Below are 8609 nucleotides of genomic sequence, written 5' to 3' on the forward strand. Positions count from 1 at the left end.
TTCTTGTCTTGATGATTTAAGTGCTTGTCTAGATATCTCGTAGATATGAGAGTACCTGCATCCACAACTCCTTCACCCACTGTATTCCAGATAACAGCCACTCAACTGGATCCTCAACTTCCTGACCAACAGACCCCAATCAGTGAGGATAGGGGACAAATCACCCTCCATGATAATCCTCATCACTGGTACTCCACAAGGATCCGTTCTCAGTCCCCTTTCTTTGCTCCTTGTACACCCATGGCTGTGCAGCTTGCAAGTTTGCAGACAACATCACCATTGTGGACCAGATAATAATGATGAGACGGAGTACAGGAAGGAGATTGAGAACCTCGTGTCGAGACAATAATCTTTCTCTCCATGTCACCAAGACAAGGGAGATAGTGATCGACTTCAGGAAGCGAAGGGGTACACATGCCCCAGTTTGCATTGACGACATCTACTGGTAATTATCTCCAACAACTTCTCCTGGACCACCCATATTGAAGCATCGGCCAAGAAAGCACACCAACGCCTCTACTTCCTTTGAAGGCTTAGGAAATTCGGCATGTCCCCTACAGCTCTCACCAACCTCCACAGATGCGCCGTAGAAAGCATTTTTATCGGGATGCATCACTGCTTGATTTGGGACCGCAAGTCTCTGCTCTATGAAGTCCTCTGTACACTGTGAATAGCTCGATTGAAATCATGTATTGTCTTTCCGCTAATCGGTTAGAATGCACCAAAAGCTTTTCACGGTACCTCGGTATACGTGATAATACACTAAACTAAACACTCCATCATGAACAACAAATCGTTGAATCTCATTTGCACCAGTGCAAACACTTTGTTCCTATGGTACAGTGACCTCAACTGGTCACAATACCAGCTGTGGCCTAACCAATGTTTTGCAAAGATGTGCAATAACCTCCTTACCTTCAAATACTATGTCCAAGCTAACAAAGTCGAGTGTGTTGGAAGGAACTGCAGTTGCTGGTTTAAACCAAAGATAGACACAAAAAGCTGGGATAACTCAGCAGGACAGGCAGCAACACTGGAGAGAAGGAATGAGTGACCTTTCGGGTCGAGACCCTTCTTCAGACTAGCTAGGGGAAAGGTTAACGAGAGATATAAGCAATGACAAAGGACAAAGGACATTTATTGTCACAAACATCAATTGGTGCAGTGAAATTTGAGTTACCATGCAGCAAACAAATAAGATAAACACAACACTATAGAATTTAACATAAAACATCCCCCACAGCAGAATTAATGTTTCCCACAGTGAGGGAAGGCAACAAAGTTCAGTCCACTTCCCCATGTCAGGGCCTATTGAGGCCTCCGCAGTCACCACAACGGCGGTCCGATGTTTCAAGCCCTCTAGCCGGGATGGTGAAACTCCGACGTCAGAACGGAAGAACACTCTCAGTGGCTTGGAGTTTCCGAATCGACCGCTTCCGACCAGAGACCGCAGCTTCAGAAGTCGACAGGCCGAGCTGGGCGGTACTCCAATACTGCGATCCTCGGCGAAGGATCCCAGGCTTCACGAGTCAGCGCTGCCCGCGGATGGAAGCACCGCAGAACACAGCTCCACGGTGTTAAAGTCGGCAGGTCGTCTGGAGCTCCACACGGCGATCCAGATGAGTCATGGCCCGCTCTGAGATGGAATTCAGTGCTGTGCAACCGTTGAAGCTCTGGCCAATCTCCGGCAGGAAAGGCTGCGCCAATCCAGATGGTAGCCCTCGAGGAGCGGGCAAAGATGCGGCTCGAATAAAAGACGCATCCTCGACCAGGTAGTGACTGAGAAAAAGGGTTTCCCCCCTCCCCCACACATAAAAAAGACTAAGACCTCCAAAAACAAACTTTTTGACAGACTAAAAATAACTAAAACGATGAAAGGACAGACAAATGCTGATGAGGCTGCCACACTCGATGGCGCATGATGTGGAGAGATAAAGAACAATGAATGAAAGATATGCAAAAAAGTAACGATGATAAAGGAAACAACCATTGTTAGATGTTCGTTGGGCCAAAACAAGAAGCTGGTGCAACTTGGGTAGGGGAGGGATAGAGAGGGAATGCCAGGCTTACTTGAAGTGACAAAAATCAATATTGATGCCACTGGCCTGTAAGCTGCCGAAGCAAAATATGAGATGCTGTTCCTCCAATTTGCGTTCATCCAATTTCCAAAGTAGAGTATTGTGTATACTTTTTTTATCACCTTATCTACAATACAATACCGTTTATTGTCATTTGAAACTCAAATGAAGTTCAAACAAAATTTGGTTTCTGCAGTCATTCAACAAAAGAACCAAGACACACACCAACACAATTCACACAAACATCCATCACAGTGAATCTCCTCCTCACTGTGATGGAAGGCAAAGTCTTGTCTCTCCCCTGCTCTCCATTCTTCTCCCGATGTTAAAGCCCCCAGCGGGCGATGGCAAGTCACGCGGCCGTTAAGACAACGCCGGGCAATGGAATGCCCCGCTCCGGGCCTTGATGTTGGAGCCCCCGGCGGGAGCTGGCAAGGTCCGCGGCCGTTAAGGCACGCTGGGCGATGTAAAGCCCCACTCCGTTTCCAACCCAGCAATTCGGGCGGGAGAAGCCGCCGTTGCGGGGAGCTCCGAAAAGCAGTCTCTCACCAGGGACCCGCGAGTTCCCGATGCTACCGTCCACCGGGCCTGTGGCTGGACTTTCCACTTTCATTACCTTTCCACTTTGAGGTATCCTTAGACTTGTACAATACAGGTGCACAACCTTTTATCCGACAGCCTTGGGACCAGACACTTTTCGTAATTTGGAATTTGTCGGTCTTCGGAATGGAATTTTTTTAGCGTAGATTTTAATGGCTGGCTCAGTGGTAGAGTGCCCGGCTCATATCCGCAAGGTCGTGAGTTTGCGCCTTGATCCCGGCACTTCCTCGGTCGCGAGTTTGAGTCTTCAGTGTAGTTTTTTTATTGCAGAATAAATGTCTGTATGAAATGCAGTGTGTTGAATGAGTTCCTGAATTTGTAAATGTGACCGCAGCATTGAATCACCTCCCGCACTCATGTCACCCTAGCGGGGCTACATGCCCTTAGGCGGCCTAAGGCAACATTTTCACACTCTTATATCCGTGTGCAGCAGAGGCGACGTGAGCTTTGGTGTGCAGACGACATTCTGGAAAAAATGTCTGGTTTCTTCCAGGTAGGCGATATACCCTCCCGCGCAATGTACCCTCCACTTCTCTTTTTAGTTCCCTTTTCTTCCAGGACCGACCCGAGGTTCCGCTGTCACCTCTGCGGGCCACCCTCGGTGAACGCTCACTCAACTTTGTCTTGGGATTCCTACTCTCCCGGTCAATGTACCCTCACCTTCTCTTTTATGGATGGGGATTTTGTTCCCCTTTCGTCGAGGACTGACCGGAGGTTCCGCTGTCACCTCTGCGGGCCGCCCTCGGTGAACGTCCTGTCTCCCTGTCCCTGGGATAGCAGGGGGCGATCAAACAGCACAATACCCCCCTCCCCCTCCCCCCCACCCCCAACTCCAGAGGAATCCGCTCCCCGATGGGCCGCTACGGCGACAAGTGGCAGTTCGCCCACAGCCCGAGAACAAGACGCACCTTGCGCACCATCAGTTTCTGCCCCTCTGGAGTTGGAGCGGGGCTGGGCTGGAGTTGCTGATCTGGGATCTCCGTGCTTGCAGTGGGCCTGGGGGTCGGTGTCCCGATGACGGGGCACAGCTCGGGCTGTGGGCGAACTGCCACTTGTCGCCGTAGCGGCCCATCGGGGAACGGCTTCTGGTGGTCCCGATGTCTCCCGCTAGTTTGCAGTTTTCCTCTGGAGTTGGAACGGGGCTGGGCTGCTGCTGGCCGTGGGTCTCTGGGATCTCCGTGCTTGCAGTGGGCCTGGGGGTCGGTGTCCCGTTGGTCCTGACGTCTCCGGTGACTGGCATTGCCGACGTGAAGACAGTGCAAAGCCCCCACGCCGGTGCAATGGGCGGGGAGCTGGAGAGGGGAGGGAAGGGGGTCACACACATGGCCGGGAAGCAGAGGGGTGTAGGTGGGGTGAAACTGAAGGGAGCGACAATCTGCAGCTCCCTGCCCGCTGAGTTAAAAAAGTTCCCACGCAAGACTCACGATACACTGTGTATCGTGAGTCTACCGTGGGAACATTTTTAACTCAGCGGGCAGACAGCAGCATATTGTCAATTATTAACCCTCCCGCGCAAAATACCCTCACCTTTTCTTTTATGGATGGGGATTTAGTTCCCCTTTCTTCGAGGACCGACCGGAGGTTCCGCTGTCACCTCTGCGGGCCGCCCTCCGTGAACGTTTTCAAGGACCTTTTTTCAAGGACTGAAAAAATGTCGCTATTCGGAGGTTTTCGTTATTTGGATCGTCGGATAAAAGGTTGTGCACCTGTAATATCCTTCAATTGATGAATCGAATAAGCTCCATTATGCAAACTGGTGTGCAGCCTGCTGCTATCAATTATCAATAATATTGCTTGCAAAAATTCAGCATTAGTTAAAGCTGGATGAGAACGCATTTAGAAAATCATCCAGATCTGAAATGAACACATAAAATCCTAGAATCGTTCAGCAGGTCAGGCAGCAACAGTAGAAAGAGAAACCGAGTTTCAAGCTTGAGGCTCTTCATTAAAATAAGAGAATAATTTGTGGTAAAATTCTAATATTTCACAATCTGATTATTCAGAGATCACAATAGTTTAGCACCTGGATCACTGGAAAATCTTTGTCAAGCTCCCTGTTAAATTACCGAGGTTCCACTTCTTAGCCTGCTTCCCCATTCAGGTCCTGATTCCCATGTTCCCTTTTCATTTACCAAGTTCCCATATTCCCTTTCAGCTGGTTTCTTCCCTCTCTTTAAACCTACATGGTTCACAGCAAAAATTATTATTTGCCTATGCAACATCTCAAAACACGTAAATTAAAAGTGTGTAGGAAAGAACTGCAGATGCTGGTTTAAACCGTAGACACAAAATGCTGGAGTAACTCAGCGGGGCAGGCAGCATCTCTGGAGAGAAGGAATGGGTGACGTTTCGGGTCAAGACCCTTCTTCAGTCTGAAAGTCACGGGAAAGGGAAACGAGAGATATAGACAATTATGTGGCGAGATATAGAACAATGAATGAAAGATATGCAAAAAAGTAATGATGATAAAGGAAACAGGGCATTGTTAGCTGTTTGTCAAACAGACAGATAAATCTGAAGAAGGGTCTTCACTCCAGAGGCTGCCTGTGCTGCTGAGTTACTCCAGCATTTAGTGTCTGATTTAAACCAGCATCTGCAGTTCCTTCCGACACATGTGGTTAGCTTTTCAGACCACACTGAGATAATTTCAAGTATTACTTTTAAAAATTGTTAGTTCAAGTATATTCTAAACAATCTTAATATTTTGGATTGTTGTAGGACAAAACTGCTGGTTTAAACTGAAGATAGACACAAAATGCTGGAGTAACTCAGCATTCTGAAGAAGGGTCTCGACCCGAAACGTCACCCATTCCTTCTATCCAGAGATGCTGCCTGTCCTGCTGAGTTACTCCATTTTGTGTCTTAATAGTTAGGATCCCTGATTTAATAATAACATCCATTTTAATGATGTTTGTTGTTTGAACTTGACTGTTAACACTGACACTCAAACCATGATACTGGAATGTATGCAGATATTTCTTCCGAGGGTAGTGCATTGGAATGTCCTCTATCTTTATCTGCCCCCGAGTGAATTCAGGACGAGGTAGTTAAGATGTAGCCTGATGGCCTGATGACCTAATCTTGTTCCTATTATGTGCATGTCTTTGATACTAGATAAAGGCAAATCTGGATTTAAATGCAATTTCCAGTAAAATGTTTTTTTGCTGGGACATGGTACTAGACTAGTTGTAGCCACCTGTGTTTGACCCATAGCCCTCTAAACATATCCATGTACCTATCTAAATGTTTTTTAAATGTTGCAATAGTACATGGAACCATGTGGTATCATAATCTACAAAGGCTATGCCTTTAAGTGATAAATTGTTGGTTTATAACTCCAAGCTCCTATTAAGCATTTTACCATCAGTCACCAAGGTAATACCGTATTACCGCTGTATTTCGGCCCGAAACGTTGCCTATTTCCTTCGCTCCATAGATGCTGCTGCACCCGCTGAGTTTCTCCAGCATTTTTGTGTACCTTTGATTTTCCAGCATCTGCAGTTCCATCTTGAACACATTACCGCAGTATCTACCAGATTGACCAAAGGAACAAAACAGTCATAATGCACAAACTCGTTCACATAAATCCAGTACCTATCTTACTAATTGCATTTAACAGCATTTGGTTTGTTGCCTTTGATAGCTTGCTGGTTCAAGTGCTCATCTGAGATACCAGCTATTCGCAATTTTTCTGAGCAGTCACAAGTGATAGGAGCAGAATAAGCCACTAGGTCCATCAAGTCTACTCTGCCATTTAATTATGACATCTATCTCTCCCTCCTAATCCTGTTCTCCTGTCTTCTCCCCATAACCTCTGACACCCGTACTAATCAAGTATCCATCTATCTCTGCCTTAAAAATATCCACCGACTTGGCCTACACAGCCTTCTGTGGCAAATAATTCCAGATTCACCACCCTCTGACTAAAGAAAATTCTCCTCATCTCCTTCCTAAAAGAATGTAATTTAGTTCTGAGGCTATGACCTCTAGTCCTAGACTCTCCCACTAGTGGAAACATCCTCTCCACATCCACTCTAGCCAATCTGCTAGGCAACAGAAGGACGACAGATTATTTAAAATATATATAGATACTAGACTAAGTGGGACCCGTTGGGTCCCAGCATCACACAGGAGGGCTGGTCATCCAACGCAATATTCCACCTCTCCACCAATTCTAATATTGGTGGCCAGTTGGGGTGGGGGGGGGGGGGGGGGGGGGGGGGCTTTCTGGAGCACTAGTATGGGTGTTGTGGGCTGAAGGGACTGGATTCCAGAGGGCTAGTATGCAAATTGTGCGCCAAATGGATTCTTGGGCTGGCGTCTCAGTCAATCAAGCCTGTTGTGCTGGTAACTCACTCACGGCTGGTGGGCTGGTAGTTGACTCACGGCTAATCCTTGAAATTCTATTTCAAGCAGGGTATAAGGCCACCAAATTCAAGTGCAGTTTCTTACCACTTCTAGCAGGGTGCAAGGCCACCAAATTCGTGCAGTTTCATACCATTTGAAGTAGGGTGCAAAGCCACTAAAGACAGCGAGTCGTGACCTCTCCCTCCTCCATCTTGCAGAGACTGAGCCACACCCACATTTCCGGGTTTTATAATCCCTCTCCCCCCATCCCCACCGGAAAAGGTGTGACTTTCATGGAGTGATTGACAAGAGAAAGATTCTCAACATTTAAAAAAAAACTAATAACACTTTTATTTTTTCATTGATGAAAAATGCATCCAACGCCCCCAGTAAGTAATGCATTTTAACTTCAAGCCAAAGCTCCCAAGCCACCATTTGCAGTAAATAGTGCCTTTCAACTTCATGCCACCATTTGCAGTAAGTGGTGTATTTCAACTTCAAGCCACACCCAAGCCATAATTTGCAGTAAGTAGTGTCTTTCAACTTCAAGCCACACCCAAGCCATCATTTGCAGTAAGTAGGGCCTTTCAACTTCAAAGCTCCCAAGCCACCATTTGCAGTAAGTGATGTCTTTCAACTTCAAGCCACACCTAAACCATCATTTGCAGTAAGTGGTGTCTTTCAACTTCAAGCCACACCCAAGCCACCATTTGCAGTAAGGAGTGCCTTTCAAATTCAAGCCAAAGCAACCAAGCCACCATTTGCAGCAAGTAGTGCCTTTCAACTTCAAGCCAAAGCAATCAAGCCACCATTTGCAGTAATAGTGCCTTTCAACTTCAAGCCAAAGCTCCCAAGCCACCATTTGCAGTAAGTAGTGCCTTTCAACTTCAAGCCACAATTTGCAGTAAGTAGTGCCTTTCAACTCCAAGCCAATGCACCCACACCCTCATTTGCAGTAAGTAATGCATTTTAACTTCAAGCCATTGCACCCAAGCCACCATCTGCAGTAAGTAGTGCCTTTCAACTTCAAGCCACACCCAAGCTTTAGAACCAATAGAGACACCTTTTGCAAGCTTTAGAACCAATAGACATTTTTTTAAAGCTTTAGAACCAATAGACATTTTTTGCAAGCTTTAGAACCAATAGACATATTTTTTTGCAAGCTTTAGAACCAATAGACATTTTTTGCAAGCTTTAGAACCAATAGACACTTTTTGCAAGCTTTAGAACCAATAGACACGTTTTGCAAGCTTTAGAACCAATAGACATTTTTTTGCAAGCTTTAGAACCAATAGACATTTTTGCAAGCTTTAGAACCAATAGACTTTTTTTTGCAAGCTTTAGAACCAATACACTTTTTTTTGCAAGCTTTAGAACCAATAGACACTTTTTTGCAAGCTTTAGAACCAATAGACATATTTTTGCAAGCATTAGAACCAATAGACATTTTTTTTGCAAGCTTTAGAACCAATAGACACTTTTTTGCAAGCTTTAGAACCAATAGACACATTCTGCAAGCATTGTAGAACCAATAGAGACAATTTTTGCAAACATTTTAGAACCAATAGACACTTTTTGCAAACA

This window comes from Leucoraja erinacea, chromosome 1, assembly GCF_028641065.1.
Source record: "Leucoraja erinacea ecotype New England chromosome 1, Leri_hhj_1, whole genome shotgun sequence".
Taxonomy (NCBI): domain Eukaryota; kingdom Metazoa; phylum Chordata; class Chondrichthyes; order Rajiformes; family Rajidae; genus Leucoraja; species Leucoraja erinaceus.